Genomic DNA, 22,219 nt, shown 5'->3' on the forward strand with positions numbered 1-22,219 from the left:
CGCTGGTTTTAGAGGATCTTATCACAACGAGAAACGTATTTAGATATTGTTTAGAGGGTTTCAGTCCCAATTGATGGAGGCCTAGTGATAACAGTGAAGTCTCCCAGTTCGTTGGTGCACTACTTAAGAGCTGTATGTGGCCTCATGACTCCTTTGATGAGCTAGGTCTGATATTGTGGGATTTCACGGAAGAAAAAATGAATTTTTTCTATCGTTTCTGTGATATGAAACCCGTTTGCTCTCGCCGAGTCTTTACAAAGGGAAGGTGGTAGAGAAGATATTAATTTGTTAATTACTCCCACTAATCATAAGGTTGTTGTTAATATAGGGATCAATCACAACTCCGGGGACAATTTCAGTGAGACTGATAGTACCTCTCGTGAATTCAACAAGGCTATGGATATTGATTCTTTGATCAGTGGTACCCACAAAAAGCGTAAGACTACCACGGAGACTATGTACATCGGTTGTGTGAGTGAGGAAGAGAACATCGCATAGTTAGAGCGACATAGTAAAACAAAGGCGTACCTTGTTGATCCTATTACTGCGGTGGCTGAAGCTCCAACTTCTCCCATGGCTAGCCCACCGCCAGTCTTCTCTGCTAGTTTGTCGATTACCCTTAATGAGGATACTCCTCTCTCTGCCCCTCATATTTTTCTTTCTGTACTTGCTGTTGAAGAAGTGTCAGTTAAAGGTGATGGAAGTTTGTTTCAATGGCACGGAGAATTGAGCACACAAGACTACCTTTATAATATTGATGACGTGGCCCATAGATGGCAAGCTTCTATGCCGGAGCTGCGAAGCTAAGCAGCGTATGAATACCCCCAGCATCGAGCATGTCCTTATCTTTGCGATTCCTACTTTCTGAGGCTAATGTGAGTGGGTTGAGATATGAAGAGGCTCGTTAAAAGGAGCTTATAGAGACTAAGGTAGAGTTGCCAAAAGTTCGCGAGCTGTATCATAATATGGGGGAGGAAAATGAGGTTATCAATAATTAGAATGGGGATCTGACAGAGTGTTTGGCAGTCACTGAGATTAAAATGGATAAGTTAGCGTGCGAACTGGTCGCTGAAAGAGAGAGCAAAGAGGCTATGCAGGCTGAGGCAAAAAGGGTCACTGTGGAACATGCGACCTTACTAGAGAAAATCATTAATGAGTACCAGGACAAAGTGGAGAGCACTATGCGGAAGCAGTCTGAAGCCCTGAAATAGTTCAAAAAGGAAACAATTGAGGATGTTTTGAATTCTATTTCGAAGCTAAAAATGAACATACTGCTATACGCTCAATTCACTGGTGGCCCCTTCGATGTTCGCAAAGTGGACCTCGATGCTCTCGATGGGGTGGATATGAACGAGCTAGGTTTTGATGTGCTATGTCCCCTGGGTGCTACATGAGACTCATTTGTATCCACCTGAAAGAACTCTCCATACTTCTACTTAGAGGAGAATCCAACTGAGAATAAGGAGAATGAGGATTTGGTCCTTCCTGCTGAAAATGATGACGTTGCCCGTCCTAACAATACAAACCAATGTTCTGATGGAAAAGATAATGTATCATAGTTTCCTTGTATTTGTTGTTGTTTTGAAATTTTATGATTGAAGAAGTCTATTTTTGATAACATATTGCCATTTTTTCTTTTACGAGTCTATCACATTTATCATATAGCTATATTGTTATTATAAAGGCTTTAAGTAAAAACCTTCAAAAATCACCAACTATACTTGAGGAAATTTTGAACGATAATCAACTGGGATGCGAATCCGCAAGCTATTTTATACTTAAGAAAATTCTAAGAGATAAGCAACTGAGGATGTGAATTCATGAGTTTTTTTATACTTCCTTAAAATTTGGAAAAATAACACGACTGGAAGTTTTTAACTTTCGCTAACTATGTTGGAGGCTACGATTTTTATTCTGTGAGCCTTAGTATGACAACTTGGAGTTTTGCTCTCTCTAACTTTGTTGAAGGCTGCCGTTTTTTATCCTGCGAGCCTTAGTATGAGAGCTAGGAGCTTTGCTCTTGCTAACTGTGTTGAAGGCTAAGATTTTTTTATCCTGCGAGTTTTAGTATGATAGCTGGGAGCTTTACTCTCACTAGCTATGTTGGTGGCTGCAATTTTTTATCTAACGAACCTTAGTATGACACAAATGTTGTTAGGGAAAAATTCTTCATTCACAGGGTAAGGATTTAGACATAATACTTTTTGAGATGTTGGGCATTCCAAGTTCGTGATACAACCGTGCCCTTCATTCTCACTAGCTTATATGCTCTATAACCTATTTTTTCTATAATGTTGTATGGCCCTTACCAATTTAGGGCATTTTTCCCTGTTGCAAAATAGGTAGACTAGCTTCGGTATTTTATAAAACAAGGTTGCCTACTTGGAACTACTTGTTTTTTACTTTGGAATTGTAGTAACGAGCTACTTGTTAGGTGTGTGTTGTGTTACTAATTTTAGCTGCTTCTCTGAGTTCGTCAATCAGGTTAAGATTTAGCCTAATGGCCTCCTAATTAGCTTCATCATTAAAATGTTGTGTTCTGTGGGACCTCAAACCAATCTATGTAGGGATTACAACTTCTGCACTGTATACAAGCGAAAAAGTTATTTCTCCAGTTGCAGTATGGGTGTAGTTCACAGGGCTCATAAAATTCTAGGCAGTTCTTCCAACTAAGCGCCCTTAGCCCCAACTTTTTTCTTGAGGGCTGTTAGAATTTTCTTGTTCATTACTTCCACTTGCCTGTTAGTCTATGGCATTTTCACTAAGCTTTGAGCTAGGGCTATCTGCAGGTCAATGCAAAATTTTTTAAACTTTCCTTGGAACTGAGTACAATTGTTTATAATTAACTCACAAGGTATCCCGAACCTACAGACAATCGATTTCCATAAGAAAGGTTCCATCTGTTTCTCTGTTATAGTTGTCAAAGCTTCAGCTTCAATCCATTTGGTGAAGTAGTCCACAGCCACTACTATAAACTTCTTTTGTGCCGTGGCTATAGGAAACGGGCCAAGAATATAAACCTCCCAAGTTGCGAATGGCCAAAGGCTTGACATGACATGACATTTCTTTGGCAAGAATCACATATGCAAACCAACTAGTGTGTGTCTTTCTGGACTGTAGGCCAGTAATACTCTTACCTAAAGATTTTTTTTGTGAGTAATCTACCTCCTAAGTGATCATTGCAAATCCCTCTATGGATTTCTCGCATAACATATTCAGACTCAGGTGGTAATAGGCACCGTAGCAGTGCGTGTAAAACTTCTTTTCTATAGAGTACACCCTTTAAAAACGTATACCTATCAAATGTAGGATAAAATATGTTGTCTTAATTCATTGTGTAATCATATGAGTTCACGAAATTCAAATATTCGAATCATATATTAGGAATTTGGAAAATATTTGTAATCTGTAATGATGACATACCTCGTTGCTCTACATTGTAGTTTTACGAGCTCCTTCTTGTCTCGGTTTTCTAGTTCACCTTAGAGGGTGAGAATTATTGGTGCCATCCAAGTCTCCTCTTAATCTATCCAAGTCTACCTATTCTCAAGTAGGATTTTCCCTCTTTGTTCGATGACAACAAAGGATGTTAATTTGGATAAAATGTTAGCACGTGTGTTGTCACTTCTCGGGAGCTGTTTAATATAAGCTTTGTTGAACCCTGCGAGCAACTGGGTTGTTATTGCATGATTATTTTTCAACATTATTTCCTTTATGTCGTATTCACCATTAATTTGTGTTGACACCAACTACAAATCTGTGTGGACAACCAAGTAATTCAATCCTAACTGGCATGCTAATTGCAGTCCTAATACCAAGGCTTCATATTCAACGATGTTATTAAATGTTTAGAACCTAAATGACAATCTGTACTACCATTCGCTGCCACTAGGGTTGATTATGAGTGCTCCTACCCATGAACCTTTTTTGGCTGCGAAACCATCGACATAAACTAGCTAACTTTTTGAATTATCAGTTGCATGTACACTTTCTGAAGGTGGGCTAACTACTAAACGATATGCAACAAGTGAAAAAGTAATTTTAGTATAAAATACGAAATACATAGTGCTTTATCATAAAGTATAACATATGGAATTGTTAGCATGTTATGTATCTTCATAAATATAACTAATCAAATTGTTAACTTCCATCAATGTTGATACGTCATACAATTTTTATAGGATATTTACTATCCAACATTTCAAGTTGTAAACTACATTACCTATTGCATCATAAGTTCTTTCAAATGAATACTCCACTATAAAGTCAGCTAGCACCTATCCTTTTATTGTTGTTCGCGAGGCAAAGCCTATTTTTATTCAGCAAGCTCAATACTCCACTTTGTTACCCTTCCTAAAGTATCTGCCTTGGACATCACTTCTTTAATGGGCTGATTGGTAATAACAATGATTAGATGGGCTTGGAAGTACAAGCGCAATTTGTGAGCTGTAATTATCAAAGCATAGATACACTTTTCTATTTTTGAGTACCTTAGTTCACCATTTTGGAGTACCTTGCTGGTGTAGTATACCAAAAATTGGTGGACACCCTTTGACTTAACCAATACTCCTATGACTGTCTTTTCTGAGGTAGCCAAATATAGGTAAAGCGTTTCTCCTACTTGGGGTGATTTTAAGAGTAGAGAGGAGGTGAGATATAGTTTCAATTCCTTCAGGTCGCTTGACATTGTTCGGGTCCACGAGAAGGAGGTCCTCAAAGCTTTGAAGAAGGGGAGACACTTGTCTGCCATCCTGGAAATGAATCTGTTGAGTTCCACCACTCTACCTACAAGGCGCTGTACATCTTTTATGATTCATGGAGGAGGCATTTCCATGATGGCTTGGATCTTTTCCGGGTTCACCTTTATACCTATCATGAACCCCAAAAACCTACCAGCTCACACACTAAAGGCACACTTCTTAGGATTCAGCTTCATTTTATGAGCACTTCAGACTGCAAATGTCTCTGTTAGGCTTTGCACATATTCCCTCATTGAATCGCTCTTTACTAACATATCATCCACGTAGACTTCGAGCCTGCGACCTATCTGGTCCTTGAATATCCTATTTACTAGTCTCTAATAGGTTGCTCCAGCATTCTTGAGATCGAATGGCATGACCTGAAAGAAAAAAAGCCTTTCATAAGTGATGAAGGCTGTCTTTTCCTGGTCGCCCGGATCCAACAGAATCTGATTGTATGCTAAAAAAGCATCAATGAAGCTCATGAACTTGTGGCCTGCAAAGGAATCCATAATAGATCAATCGAGAGAAGGGGAAAATTATCCTTAGGGCACACTTTGTTAAGGTTGGTGAAGTCGATACACGTTCTCTATTTCTCGTTTGTCTTCTTCACCATTACTATATTCGAAACCCAATCTAGATATTCCACTTCTCTAATGAATCCTGCCGATAACAACTTAGCTACCTTCTGTCACACTGTTTCCACAATTGTGGCTCGAATTTCCTTCTCTATTGCTTTATTGGCTTCACCTACGGGAGTACATTCAATTTGTGCACAATAACTTGGGGGTCTACACCCTGCATGTTTGTTGCGGACCAAGCAAAAACATCCAAATTCTTCCTCAAGCATCGGATCAGTACATTCTTTTCTTCTTCTTTCAATGCTAAAGAAATTTTTACAGTCATTTATTTATTATCACAAAATAGTTGCAAAAACTCAGTGTATTTAGCGACTTTGGGTTTTTTGCTCATATGTTCATCTCTCACATCCAAACTGTCTAAATCAAGAACCTGACTTGCCAATTTAGGTCCTTGTGCATTTTTTTCCTTCGACCACAGGCTCTCTAACTTGTTTGATAGATAACATATGACACTGCCTCGTACCCCGCTAATTCGATCACAAGAATCCAACCCCAATCTTTGTCGCCTTGATTTTCATACAGAACGTTACGACCACCATATTTTCCATCCTCATTATTGGCCTTTCGAAGATGACATTGTAACACCCCAAACCTTGTCTAAATGTTATGACCGAATCTGGAAATGTCACATCGTAACACCCCTTACCCGTATTCAACGTCGGAATAGGGTACGAGTCATTACTAGAAGACATACTTTTGCATACGTATGAAACGACGTTACAAAATTTCATCCGAATTAAAACTTTTAAATTATTAACGTGCTTTTATAATTCTTTACAACATATCATCGAAATATTATATTCATAACAAATAGGGCCTACAAGACCCGATATTTACTCATGTAATTCAAAGCTTCATTTCCATTTCATTCAATTCATAATTTCTCATGTTCACAATTAAAATCATTTTCTCAATCCAATATATATATTTCAATCATCTATGAATATAAATTATCTCATTGTACAGAATCACATATCTTCTTACCATAAGATTTTTAGAATTTTGGTTTAGCCAATAAGTATAGTTTATTCTTTAAATTTTCCCTGTTTCCTTTGTTTGTGATTCAGACCCCTCTTTACTAAAAATTAATTATCTCATGGTACATAATTTGGATGATATTTATGTTTATTTCCTTTGAAAATATATTCAATAAGGATTCTAAGAATATAAATTATAACTAATAATTATTTTTATTCAATTTTTGATGATTTTCCAAAGTCAGAACAGGGGAACCCGAATTCATTCTGACCTTGTCTCATAAAATTTATTATATCTCATGATTTACAATTCCATTACTTACACTGTTTCTTCTATGAGAAACTAGACTTAATAAGATTTAATTCCATATTTTTTACATCCTCTAATTCGATTTTCACAATTTAGGGTGATTTTTCAAAGTTAACCTACTGCTACTGTCCAAAATTGTATTAGTGCAAGATGTTGATTACTAAGTTTATAACTCCCTAATTCCCTTTCTCTATAATATTTCCCATCATTTTCACTTATTTCCCTTCACTAATATATCAAGAACATAAGACTTTATTTAAGAAAACTCTACTATAACATCATTTCCATGCTTGTTTCAACAATAACAAACTTAAAAATATATTGAAATCTTGATGCTCTTACCTTGTACTATTGATTTCAATCTTTAACTTGATTGTCTCTCTCCTCCGGCTTCTATTTCTTGAATCTAACTTGAAATTCTAGCTCCCCATTGTCTCCTTATTATTTTTCTCTCTTGGAAGCTATGGAAATTCTTTTGATTTCTAGGTGAAAATAGTGAATTTTTGGTGAAAGTACCAAATTGTAAAGAAAGCAAAACTTTCTTTCTTCTCTTCTCTTCTAACGTTGGTTGCATGGAAAGATGATAATTTTTTCATCATCTTTCCTCCCTTTTATATTAATTAAATAACATTTATCTAATTAATTAATTAAAAATATCACAGAAATCATCATTACCTTCTAGAATTCTCTCTCTCTATTTGACCATTTTGCCCTTTATAATCTTTTGAAATTCCATCATTGAATCATCACTTAATTTGGTAAAATTACAATTTAGTCCTTCAAAATTCCTTACCTTTTCAATTTGGTCCTAATTTATCCATTTTCCTTAGTTTCTAGATTATTCCACCATTAAAATATTTACACTATTGGTCCTTCAACTTTTTCATATTTACACTTTGACCCCTCAAATTTTGAGTATTTACTCTTAGGCAACAAAACATTTCTCACTTTTGCAATTTAATCCTTTCTTGAATTAATATGTCATAATATACTTCCCAATGTTGACATAACTCAATATTACCCTTTTTATCACTTTATTTCCTTATTTTACTATATCAAGGATATTATCTTACTTTCTTACAGTAGTAATTTTTGGGGTATTACAAACATTGTATACCTTTGGGTGGTCTACAATGTGGAACTGAACATATTCCTTGGTTGTATACTTGTCATCCCTTAAGGTGACTAGTAAGGTGATTGAACCTCTCACCTCAACAGGGTGATTCACGAAACTATACAACGGGCTAGCCTTCGACAACACCTATTCATTTAGCCCCATCTTCTGATATGTGTCCCAAAACAACACTTCCATTGCACTCCCGTTGTCCACTAATATTCTTTTAACCTTGAAACTCGCGACTACTGTCGAGACCACCATCATATCGTTACCTTCTTTTTCGTGGACAAGTTTCTCGTCATCACTACCAAATTCCACACTCCATTTCTCCTGCTGTCGTGACCTTCTTTTTCGTGGACAAGTTTCTCGTCATCGTAGAAATACATTGTTACCTCACGTAATCTTTTATGTACTTATGATATTGAATTAATTTTTTGAATTGGCATAGAGATATGTATAAGAGATTATTTTAATTTCATAAGTATGTATGTGCATTAACACATTTGCTTATTAAAATTTGTTTAACCGGTTGAATTGACGTTGAGATATAGTCAAGAGATAAATGGATTTTGGTAGGTAAATATGTTCATATGTTAACAAATTACCGAGTTGCCGTGAATTTATTCGTAACAACATGAACATGAGTTTAATAATTCTAAGTTAAGAAATGTAATTAATCTAACACAATTATGTCATCTTGATTAAAATCATCTTTTGAAACCGTGCATTGGAACTTTTATTTTATTTTTATTTATTGTACTTAGTTAAAATCCTAGTTTTTAATCACCTCCTCCAATCAAAATATTTTTCTTCACTAAAGTGTTTTAAATTTCATTCATAAATAATTCTTTTCACAGTCCCTGTGGGTATGATAACTCGACATTTACTTGTCACTTTATTACTTGTTGCGATTGTGTACACTTACACATTTCTGTCGTTCCAAGTTTTTGGTGCTGTTGCCAGTGACTGTTTTAAAAATTATTATCTGTTAATTTGTTAATTTTGCATTTTAGTTTATTTTTCTATTCAATTTTAACTTAATTAAATTTTCTATGTTTGTTTCAGGTGTTTATGAGTATTGGTCGAATCATTGATTTACTCCTCGTGAACCCTGAGATTGAAAGAACTTTTCGACAATAGAGAAGACAAGCAAGTTAGAGAAGGACCAAAGAGATGAACTTTGAAAATCCGAATCAAGAAAACGGAGCAAACCCTACTCAAAATCCTATCCTTATTACTGATGATAGGGATAGAGCTCTAAGACAGTATGTTGTGCTAGTGTTTCATGATCTTAATCCTGGTATTAGGAGACCTAAAGTCGAGGCACAACAATTCAAGCTAAAGCCAGTCATGTTCCAGATGCTTCAGACAATGGGCCAATTCAGTGGAATGCCTACCGAAGATCCTCACCTTCACTTAAGACTGTTTATGGAGGTGAGCGATTCTTTTAAGTTAGCCGGAGTGCCCGAAGATGCATTACGATTGAATCTGTTCACGTATTTGCTAAAGGACAGAGCTCGAGCCTGGTTGAAGTTATTGCAGCAAATTCAATTTCCACATAGCAACAGTTAGCAAAAAAAATGCCTCATGAAGTATTTCTCGCTTAGCAATAATGCTAAGTTCAGGAATGAGATCACTGCTTTCCAACAAATGGATGATGAGTCATTGTATGAGGCATGAGAAAGGTACAACGAATTATTATGGAAGTGCCCTTATCATGGAATCCCACATTGTATCCAACTTGAGACGTTTTATAATGGTCTCAATGCTCACACGAGGATGGTAGTGGACGTTTCTGCTAATGGTGCTTTCTTTTCTAAGTCTTGTAATGAGGCTTATGAAATCATCGAGAGGATTGCTAGCAACAATTATCAATGGCCAACCAGTCAAGCAGCGTTAGAAAGATGAATCACCGGAATACATGAAGTGGATGCTCTCACTTCACTTGCATATTAGGTATCTTCAATTTCCTCAATGCTTAAAAATTTTACCACTAATGGGTTTAATTGTTTTGCAGCACAACCACCAAATCAATTTGAAAATGTAGCCTGTGCCTATTGTGGGGAAGGACATCTGTTCGAATAATGTCCATTGAACCCAAAATCCGTGTATTACATGGGTAACCAGAACCAAAACTAAGGAAGGCAAGGACTACAATCTTATTCTATAACCCATCGTAGCAAAACCACACTAATTTCTCTTGGAGTAACCAATGGACTGGATCCAGTAACACATACGCCCAACCTAGACTGGCTCAGCAACCTATTTTTACCCAAAAATTTTAGAAACATTCTCAAATTGAACCATCCAATGGCTTATAAAACCTATTGAAGGCATACATAGCCAAGAATGATACCTTAATCCAAAGCCAGGCAACTACATTGAAAAACTTGGAAAACCAAATGGGCTAGCTTGCAATTGAACTCAGAAACCGACCACGAGGTGCTTTACCTAATGATATGGAGAATCTAAGGAATCTAGGGAAGGAGCATTCTAAAGCATTGACATTGAGGAGCAGAAAGACATTAGAGCCCAAAACCGTCGAAGTTGAAGAGGAGCCAGCTGATGCTCAAGACTCAAATGAAGTACAACCGAGTGTTGAAATTTCAGTTTCACCATAACCAAAATCTACAAACCCGATAAAGTAACTTTTGAACCAGCTAATTCTAATAAACTAACAACTTCATTAGATGCAGAATTACCATAAAGGATGAATCAACCAGTTCCAATACAGAAGCCTCTACCACCCTATCATCAAAGACTTCAGAAGCAGAAGCAGGAAATTCAATTCAAGAAGTTCCTAGATGTACTCAAGCAACTTCATATCAACATTCCGTTGGTTGAAGCACTTGAACAAACGTCGAACCACATCAAATTCATGAAGGATATCCTGTCAAAAAAATAAAAAAAAATTGGAGAATTTGAGACGGTGTCCCTGACAAAGGAATGTAGTGCATATCTTCAAGAAAAACTACCACCAAAGTTGAAGGATCCTGGATGTTTTACCATACCTTGCAACATTGGAGCAACATATTGTGGTAAGACACTATGTGATTTGGGTGCGAGTATCAACTTGATGCCCATGTCAATATTTAGGAAGTTAGGGATAGGTGAAGTTAGACCTACTACGGTTACACTTCAATTAGCAGATTGTTCCTTAGCACATCCAGAAGGAAAAATCAAGGACGTATCGATACGTGTAGATAAATTTATTTTTCGTAGGAAGAAGTTCCAATCATCCTAGAAAGACCTTTCCTAGCAACCAGAAGGACCCTTATTGATATGCAGAAGGGTGGGCTTACTATGCGTATTAGGCAACATTTAATGTTTTTTAAGTCTTGCAATTTCCTAACACAATTGATGATTGTTCTGCAGTGTCTGATTCAAAGGAATTAATCATGGAAAAGGAACTCAACTATGTTGAGGACCCATTGGAACAAATTTTGACATCAAACCCTCCAAATGATGTAGAGGAGGATGAATACTTAGCTTTGCTAGAAGCTAATCAAAGGGGATTTAATCCGTAATCTCCATTTGAATCTTTAGAGTTAGGGAATAGAGATTATGCCCAACCAAAAGTGTCAATCGATGAGCCACCTAAATTAGAACTAAAGGTACTCCACTCACATTTAAAATATGTTTATTTAGGTAACGCTTCTACTTTGCCTATGATTATTTCAGCGGAATTAACCGTTGAGCAAGAAAAGAAACTCATTCTAGTATCGAAACAATTCAAGAAGGCTACTGGATGGACCATAGTTGATATTCACGACATTAGTCCATCTGTATGCATGCACAAGATCATCCTAGAAAATGGCGAAAAAGGGACGATTGATGGACGACAAAGAGTGAACCCTATCATGAAAGACGTGGTTAAAAAAGAAATCATTAAGTGGTTAGATACGGGTATAATTTACCCCATCTTAGACAGTTCGTGGGTAAGTCTGGTCCAGTACATACCAAAGAAAAGAGGTATTACGGTCATTGAAAATGAGAATAACGAGTTGATACCGACTAGAACGATTACGGGATAGAGCATTTGCATCAATTACTGGAAGCTAAACAAGACGACTAGGAAAGATCACTTTCCTTTGTCATTTTTAGACCAGACACTGGATAAAATCGTAGGGCGAGACTATTACTATTTTCTCGATGGATACTCGGGATATAATCAGATTACAGTAGTAGGGGAAGATCAACACAAGACAACATTCACCTGCCCGTACGGTATATTTGTATTTTGATGCATGCCATTTGGTTTAGGTAATGCACCTGCTACATTTCAAAGATGTATGATGTCTATTTTTGACTGATATGGTTGAGAAATACTTAAAAGTCTTTATGAATGATTTTTCAGTATTCGGAGATACATATGATGATTGCCTAGCCAATCTAGCCAAGGTACTAAGGCGATGTGAAGAAACAAACCTCATACTCAACTGGGAAAAGTGTCATTTCATGGTACGAGAAGGTATTGTACTAGGGCATTAGATAACGAGACATGGAATCGAGGTAGATAAAGCAAAGGTAGACGTTATTGAGAAACTCCCACCTCCAACATGTATAAAGAGTGTTAGGATCTTTTTGGGCCACACTGGTTTCTATCAAAAATTTATCAAGAACTTCTTCAAATTTGCTAAACCTTTATGCAAATTATTAGAGAAGGACACGACGTTCAAATTTGATAATGAGTGCTTAAGAGCTTTTAAAGATTTGAAGAGTCAGTTAGTTTTGGCACCTATAATCGTCACACCAAACTGGGATTAGCCATTTGAATTGATGTGTGACACAAGTGACTTCACGATAGGAGTTGTCATGGGCCAGCGAAGGAACAAAGTTTTTCATCCCATCTACTACGCAAGTCGGATTGTGACAGGTGCTCAACTGAATTATACGGTAATAGAGAAAGAGTTACTTGCTATTCTGTTTGCTTTTGACAAGTTTCGATCCTATCTTGTAGGTACTAAAAAGACTGTCTATATGGACCATTCAACAATTAAGTATTTACTTGGCAAGAAAGACGCTAAGTCGAGACTAATTCGATGGGTGCTCTAACACCCCAAACTCAACCCAAACGTTATGGCCGAATCTAGTGATGTCACATGATAAGGTATTTGAAAACTGTGTTGTCGTGTTAAAACCATTTCCATTGAATTCTTTATCTTAATATTTTAATAGTTCCAAAATTGTGTTGCTCATTTAATCGATAGTTTCAAAACGTGATTCGTTTGTGGAAGCTTTTAAAACACATTAAACAATTGTGCGTTTAGGAAAAAGATTTGTTTCTTTTGAAAAACCGAGGTTTCCTACTACTAGCAGTTGTAATCCATGTGGTAAAGAGAATTAAATCCCAAAACCAAAGTCCAAACTCCAATTACAACCCAAAAAATTAGCCAGTAAAAATAGAATAGAAATAAAACAAATTATCGTAAATATGGGTTAAAAACCATGAAAGTCCAAAACCGTGGTCACCGTCAGGTCCTCCGCTGCACCGATCTATCTAGATCTGGGGATTACCTGTGCACATTTAAAAAAAAGGGGTGAGCTTACGAAAACTCAGTGTGTAATCCACAGAAAATAAACAATAGCAGATCACAGTGCACAGTTTAATCAGTCCTGGGCCAAGCCCTTTTTAAGTATCAGAAACAGTTTGGGCCTTAGCTCATCTCAGTACAGTATCAAATATGTAGTAGGCCCTTAGCCCAGCACAATATCAGTAGCAGTCATGCAGTATTCAGTAACAAAGTCCTACCCAACCAGCCTCTATACACCATCTCCGTCCAACCCTACACTTCATATGGGGATCAAATCAATCCACTCATCCCTACGCTCCAGGTAGTACCGGAAGCGGCATAAAATAGTAATTTACAGCTGAGCTGCCAGTATGTTAGGCTTAAGAGCCTTTCCGTACACTTCCTCCAAAAATAATCAACCCAACCCCACGCAATGTAACATACAAGTCATGACATGCTATCTAAGGACATCAGTACATATAACTAGTTCAGTATACAAGCATACTAACATCATGCTCAACACATATATAAATCAAACCGTCAGTTCGTACAATTAGGGGTCTAAGTGATGCTTACCGACCCAACAGTAGGTTCACGGTCGACTTGGGTGACCCGTGCAACCTTAGCAATCAATTCAACGAAAATGGGTTCACACGCCCATGTGGTCTGTCCGTGTGGGCCCATACACCCGTGTGGCCCACTCGGTCTAAATTTGGCCTTGGCCGCGTGGTCCATTTTTAATATAACCCGTGCTAGCCAAATATTAATATATGTTTTCACTATTTACTTATGTGTTCCTTAAAAGCTATCTACTTGAGTCACTGTTACTAAATTATTTATATCTTGAGCTACAAAATTCCAAATTAAGATTTGCTTCATTTTTTTGAAACTAGGCTCAAATACCTTTCTACCATAAAATTTTCAAAATTTTTGGATTAGCCAATTATTACAGTAAAATATTCAAACTTACCCCTGTTTTGCTGTCTGACAGCTTCGACCTTTCTTTGCTAAAAATCATTTAAAATTTGGATGATGTTTTTATTTGTTTCTATTGAAAATAGACTCATCAATAACTTAAACATGTAAATTGTAACCCCCTAATTATTTTTCTCCAATTTTTGATGATTTTCAAAAGTTAGAATAGGGGAATCCGAATTCGTTCTGGTCTTGTCTCGTAAAATTTAATATATCTCACGATTTAAAATTCCATTACTTACATTGTTTCTTTTATGAGAAACTAGACTTAATAATATTTAATTCCATATTTTATTCATCCTCTAATTCGATTTCCACAATTTATGGTGATTTTTCAAAGTGAGCCTACTGCTGTTGTCCAAAACTGTTTTAATGCAGCAAGCAATTATTGCTTTTGGCTTAATCCCATTTTTTGTGTTTTGGGTACAGACCTAGTTTCGGTTTGACGTGTAAACACTCCCAAGACACTCAGAACCTAGAATTGACATTCCCAAACACAAAGTCAGATTTTAAACGAGTTTTTAAAACGCAAATACAAATAATCATATCGCTAATCAAGCGACTAATGCTTACCCTAACACCGTTAGTGATTTCAACTACAAGGTGACATGAAGAAGACTCGGTTCTTCTCGATTGTCTACTGTCCAAAATAGAAAATCAAAACCTTCAGTTGGTAATCGAATGCCAAAACTACAATAACTTAAGCCACTTACTAAATAAGGAAAAACGCAGTGATCAAATAGAATCCCGAACAAGGAGACATGTTTTGATCAAAACAATAAAAGGAAGAAAAAAGGATTTTCTAACATAAAAAGAAAGAAAAACGGTAGAGGAGAATTCGACAGGAAGAATGGAAAGGAAAACATGCAGAGTTTTTTTTGGGAAAAACTAAAAAGAAAAGACTGACAGAATATCTGATAACCACCCTTAATCCCTTATTTTTCTCCTAAAAATAGTCCACCACACTCCCACCATCTCTCAAACTCCCCTACATTCCCTCAACAACCGACTTCAAACTTCACTCATACACTTCAGTATTTTACTTCCCTGCAAACTCCCTCACAGCACAGATAACAAAAGAAATAACTCCCTTACAAGCACAGGGAGTCAAACTCAAGACCACTAGCAGATTAGCACCACACCTAACCACTAGACTAGCAGACCCATTCTGTTATATTCTTACAACCAAACAAATACAAGCCTACTGAACAAAAGTGAGACTTTATTCAGGAAAATTCCAAAATTTCGCCAAAGGCATGGCTTGAACTTGGGACCTCATACACACCTTAGAACACTTAACCACTGAAATAGACAGATATTTGTGTCATACTTTTAAAAAAACAAGAATATACATTTTTGGAGGGTTACAAATCTACCCCTCTAAAAGGAAATTTCGGCCTCAAAATTTACCTGATCAGAACAAATAAAGATACTGCTGACGCATCTTATCCTCAGGCTCTCACTTGGCCTCCTCAGTGCTATGTTTACGCCATAGAACCTTCACCAAAGGAATAGACTTCCTCCTTAGAACCTTTACGTCACGATCCAGAATCTTGACAGGCTCCTCCTCAAAGGTCAAGTCTGGCCTAACTTCAATCTCCTCAACAATGACAATATGAGTAGGATTAGAGCGGTAACGCCTCAACATAAAGGAATGGAACATATCATGGATACGATCCAACACCGAAGGTAGCTCCAACTGATAAGCAAATGGTCCTACTCGCTTCAGAACACGGTAAGGTCCAACAAACCTAGGGCTCAACTTGCCCTTACGACCAAAACTCAGTACCTTTTTCCATGGTGACACCTTGAGAAAAATGAAGTCCCCCATAGAATACTCGAACTCACACCTCTTCAGATCCGCATAAGATTTTTGCCTGTCAGAAGCCGATTTCAAATGATCTCGAATCAATCTAACCTTATCCTCTGTCTCAGAGACCAACTCAAAACCCAGAACACATCGCTCGCCCAACTCAGTCTAACATAAAGGAGTGCGACACTCACGACCGTACAGTACCTCGTAAGGTGCCATCTGGATGCTAGAGTGGAAGCTATTATTGCAGGCAAACTCCGCTAACGGCAAGTACTCCTCCCAACTACCTTAAAAATCAATAACACAGCTCATCAACATGTCCTCCAGTATCTGAATCACCCTCTCCGACTGACCATCTGTCTGAGGATGGAAAGCAGTACTGAAGTCTAATCTTCAACCCAGAGCCTAATAAAGCTTCTTCCATTATCGAGACGTGAAACAAGGATCCCTATAAAAAATGACCGAGACGGGTACCCCATGCAGTCTCACTATTTCTGATATGTAGAGCTTAGCTAATTTCTGAAGAGAAAAGTCTGTCCTTACCAGGATGAAGTGACCAGACTTGGTCAATCAATCCACGATGACCCAGACAGAATCCTTCTTAGTGGGTGTTAGAGGCAACCCACTAACGAAGCCCATCATTACTCGCTCACATTTCCATAACGGTATCTTAACCGGCTGCAACAAACCCGAAGGTAACTGATGCTCAGCCTTAACCTGCTGACAAGTCAAACAGCGAGCAACGAAGTCAGTAACCTCACGCTTCAACCCTGCACAATTCTTGAAGATCTTAGTACATCTTATTCCTGCCAGGATGCATAGCATAGGGACTACCTTGCGCCTCTCTCAGAATCGATTGCCTTAAATCCTCATCATTTCGTACACAGATCCGACCGCAGAAACAAAGTACCCCATTACTGTTTATCCCAAAGTCAGTAGTGCAACCATTCTCAACTTAACGAAAATGCAACCTAAGAGACTTATCCCTCAACTGTTTACCTCGAATCTATTCAATCCATGTCGTTTTGACCTGAACTTCTGCCAACAGACTTCGATCATCGAATAGGCTAAGTTGAGCGAACATCGCTCTCAGATCGGTCATAACCCTACGGCTCAACACATCGGCCACCACATTGGCCTTGCCATGATGGTACTCAATAGTACAATCGTAATCCTTAAGTAGCTTAACCCATCTTCGCTACCTTAGATTTAGCTCATTCTGAGTAAAGAGATACTTAAGGCTTTTGTGATCAGTGTAGATGATACACTTCTCACCATACAGATACTGCCTCCAGATTTTCAATACAAAGACTACGGTGACCAACTCCAAATCGTGCATTGGATAGTTCACCTCGTGTGTTTTAAGCTGAGGAGATGCATATGCAACCACCTTACCATCCTGCATCAACACACATCCCAAACTGACATGTGATGCATCACTATAAACTGTGAACTCCTTTTCAAGTTCAAGCTGTACCAAAACAGGAGCCTTAGTCAGTATAGTCTTAAGGTTCTCAAAGCTCTCTTACTTTGCATTAGTCTAGTCAAACGGTAGACCTTTACGTAATAGCTTAGTCAAGGGTGCTGCGATCAGTGAAAATCCTTCTACAGATATCGGTAATAACCTGTCAACCCCAAAAAGCTGTGGATCTCAGACACATTCTTAGGCTGCTTCCAATCCAATACAGCCTCAATTTTTTGAGGATAAACTCGAATCCCCTCAGCAGACACCACATGACTCAGAAATGTTAGTCCACATAACCAGAACTCACACTTGCTGAACTTAGCATAGAGCTACTTTTCCCTCAAAATCTAAAGAACAATCCTACAGTGCTCGTCATGCTCATCCTCAGTCCTCAAATAAACCAATATGTCATCGATGAACACCACTACAAATCGATCTAGGTAGGGCTGAAACGCTCGGTTCATGAGATCCATGAAAGCTACCGGTAGATTAGTCAATCCAAATGGCATCACTAGAAACTCGTAGTGACCATAACGAGTCCTAAATGCTGTCTTATGCACATCAGCCTCCTTAACCCTCAACTGATGATACCCAGAACGCAAGTTAATTTTAGAGAACACAGACACCCCTCGAAACTAATCAAACAAATCATCAATCCTTGAAAGTGGATAGTTGTTCTTAATAGTCAACTTATTTAGTTATCGGTAGTTGATACACATCCTCATGTCCATCCTTTTTCTTAACAAACAGTACCGGTGCTCCCCACGGGGACACACTAGGGCGGATGAGCCCACGATCCAATAACTCCTAAATTTGAGCCTTAAGCTCATTCGGTGCCATTCGATAGAAAGCGATAGACACCGGAGCTGTACCAGGGAAAAGATCAATCCCCAACTATACTTCCTGATTCAGAGGTAAACCTAATAGCTCCAAAGGAAAGACGTTCGGTAAATCCCTCATAGTTCTGATGTCCTTTACAGTAGAGTCCCTAGAAGCAGAAACACTTACTTAGGCCAAATACGCCTCACATCCCTTGAGAACCAATTTCTCAGCTACCAGTGCAGAGATCACGTTAGCCAAGTAATTCTGACGTTCCCTAATCACAACTACTTCATTACCCTCATCAGTTCTCAATACAACATTTTTAGTCGCACAGTCCAAACTGACACGATGCTTGACCAACCAATCCATCCCCAATATCATATCGAACTCCCCAAACGGAAGCTCCATCAAATCAGCTAGAAATACTGTCCCTTGAACCTCTAAAGGAACATCTCTTTATAGTTTGCTAGCTCTAACAGATTGCCCCAGCGGGCCCAGCACCATCACCTCACTAGAAGTACTCTCAACCAGAATCCCTAGGTTTTTGGAAATAGAACTGGCAACATAGGAATGCGTAGATCCTATATCTATCAATGTAGTGTAAGGCACATCAAAAATAAGAAACGTACCTATGATGACGTTCGGAGCATCTCTATCCTCTTGGCGATGAGTAGCATAAACTAGGACCAGTTGTCTCGCCTCAGCCTGTCCAACACCTCTACCTGGTGCTCTTTGCCCACAACCCATACCATTACCACCCCTAGTCTAATCACGGCCCCTAGGTGGCTATTATGCTACCCTCTGTGGTTGTGTAGTACTAGTACCCTAAGCTTGCATCTGGTCAGCCCTCAACGGACACTCCCTAATGGAATGATCCAATGATCCACACCTCAGACACGCCTCAGTCCTTCTCTAACACTCGTCCTGATGGTGTCTACCACAGTCGACACATGGCTGCAGTCCAGTAGCAGTAACAAAGGGGCCAGCTCTATCTGGCCCATCAGCTCTGTCCTTTTTCTTAGGCCTCTGCACAGAACTCGAGAGCTCTGAATCTCTCTTGTTCTTACCTCTCTCATTGTCGCAGTTTTGGCGCTCAGCACGCTTAGCCTCCTTGGTGGTATTCGCCTTCTCAATTAGTGAAAAAAATGACGCTCCTTTTGCAAAGCTATCAGGACTCTTAAATTATCTCTGAGGCCATCCTCAAAGCGAACACAACGCTCATACTCAGTCACCACCATACCTCTCGCATAGCGGCTCAGTCGTAAGAATTTGGCCTCATACTCGGCCACTGATTGATCTCCCTATGTTAGATTTAGGAACTCCCTCCTACAAGCGTCCATATAACTCACTCCCACATACTTTCCCTGGAAGGCGGTCTTAAAGAACTCCCAGGTCAGACGTTCGGGCTGAGTGCCCTCCTTAATTGTAAGCCACTACTGATAAGCCTCATCACGCAGCAACAAGACTGCACCTTTAAATTTCTGCTCGAAGGTGTAATCCAGGTCATCCATGATCCTCTCCATGGCCTTAATCCAGTACTCGGCCACATTAGGGGCGACCCCAATGACACCCCTGAAGAGTTCAGCTTTATTGGACCGGAGTCATTTCATAACCAACCCACGGCCCCTAGATATAGTATTAGGCCCAGCGACCCTCTCCACTACCTTCAACATAGCCTGGGACAATACGTCGTCCCCAATTATGTGATCGTGAGACTCAGTCTCAGTAGCAGGCAACGTTGCCGTCTCACTCGTATCCAAATTCAGTATATTACCCAATAAAGAAAACTTAGATAGAACCCCCGTATAGCCTCTACCATGACCTCGAGTACCACGTCCACGAATACCTCATGCACTTATGTCAACTCAGATTTATCTCTATTACGAATTTTTATGCATCAGTTTCAGTTTTAGTATTTACTAACAGATGTTTTATGTAAACAGTTTCAGTAATTCAGAGTGATTTTCATAAATCGCAGTCTTTATCAATTTTGCTACAGTCTCAATATACACTATCTAGAGTGTTTTCGCAGTATACTACCTATAGTAGTTTCAGAATATCATAACATGTATCAGTTTCAAAACACTTACAGGATCAGCGCCGGAGACTCGGTGTACCACTTACTCAGTAAAACCATATCAAATCAATTGGAAATTAATCAATTTTTCAAAACCCTATTTTTATAAAACCCGTAATCCACAGTCGAGTTTTGCAACCTAGCTCTGATACCACAAAATGTAACACCCTAAACCCCGGCCCAAACGTTATGGTCGGATCTAGTGATGTCACATGATAGGGTGTTTGAAAACCATGTTGCCACGTTAAAAACATTTCCATTGAATTTTTTATCTTAATATTTTATTAGTTCCAAAATTATGTTGCCCATTTAATCGATAGTTTCAAAACGTGATTTGTTTACGGAAGCTTTTAAAACGGATTAAACAATTGTACATTTAGGAAAAACATTTGTTTCTTTTAAAAAGTCAAGGTTTCCTACTACTAGTAGTTGTAATCCATAAGGTAAAGATAATTAAAACCCAAAATCAAAGTCCGAAAGTCCAATTATAACCCAAAAACTTAGCCAGTAAAAACAAAATAGAAATAAAACATATTATTGTAAATATGGGTTAAAAACCATAAAAGTCCAAAGTTGTGGTCACTGCCGGGTCCTCCGCCGCACCGGTCCGTCTAGATCTGGGATTACCTATGCACATTTAAATAAAAGGGTGAGTTTACGAAAACAATAGCAAGTCACAGTGCACAGTTTAATCAGTTCTGGGCCAAGCCTTTTTTCAGTATCAGTAACAGTTTGGGCCTTAGCCCATCTCACTACAGTATCAAATATGTAGCACGCCCTTAGCCCATCACAATATCAGTAGCAGTCATGCAGTATTCAGTAACAAAGTCCTACCCAACCAGCCTCTACACACCATCTCCGTCTAACCCTACACTCCATGTGGGGATCAAATCAACCTGCCCATCCCTATGCTCCATGTAGTACCGGAAGCCTCACAAAACAGTAATTTGCAACTGAACTGCCAGTATGTTAGGCTTAAGAGCTTTTCAATACACTTCCTCCAAAAATAATCAACCCAACCCCACGCAATGCAACATACAAGTCATGACATGCTATCTCAGGACGTCAGTAAATATAACCAGTTCAGTATACAAGCATACTAACATCATGCTCAACACATATATAAATCAAACAGTCAGTTCGTACAATTAGGGGTCTAAGTAATACTTACCGACCCTATAGTAGGTTCACAGTCGACTTGGGCGACCCATGCAACCTTAGCAATCAATTCAATGAAAATGGGCTCACACGTCCATGTGCTCTGCCCTTGTGGGCCCACATGCCCATGTGGCCCAATCGGCCCAAATTAGCCTTGGCTGCGTGGTCTATTTTTAATGTAACCCGTGCTAGCTAAGTATTCATATATGTTTTCGCTATTTACTTATATGTTCCTTCAAAGCTATCTACTTGAGTCACTGTTACTAAATTATTTATATCTTGAGCTACAGAATTCCAAATTAAGATCTGCTTGATGTGTTTGAAACTAGACTCAAATACCTCTCTATCATAAAATTTTCAGAATTTTTGGTTTAGCCAATAAGTACAGTAAAATCTTCAAACTTACCTCTATTCTATTGTCTGACAGCTTCGACCTTTCTTTGCTAAAAATTATTTATCTCTTAGTACAAAATTTGGATGATGTTTCTATTTGTTTCTATTGAAAATAGACTCGTTAATAACTTAAACATGTAAATTTTAACCACTAATTATTTTTCCCCAAGTTTTGATGATTTTCCAAAGTCAGAACAGGGGAACTCAAATTCTTTCTGA

General features: G+C 38.4%; 1 non-coding gene across 1 annotated transcript; it reads right to left on the bottom strand.

The window, feature by feature from the left end:
- Positions 1 to 9,401: 9,401 nt before the first annotated feature.
- Positions 9,402 to 9,508, bottom strand: LOC128036257 (small nucleolar RNA R71). The gene has a single exon (XR_008193055.1). It is a non-coding gene; the product is annotated as a small nucleolar RNA R71 (small nucleolar RNA).
- Between the last annotated feature and the right edge of the window lie 12,711 nt (positions 9,509 to 22,219).

This window comes from Gossypium raimondii, chromosome 13 (assembly GCF_025698545.1).
Source record: "Gossypium raimondii isolate GPD5lz chromosome 13, ASM2569854v1, whole genome shotgun sequence".
Classification (NCBI taxonomy): Eukaryota; Viridiplantae; Streptophyta; class Magnoliopsida; order Malvales; family Malvaceae; genus Gossypium; species Gossypium raimondii.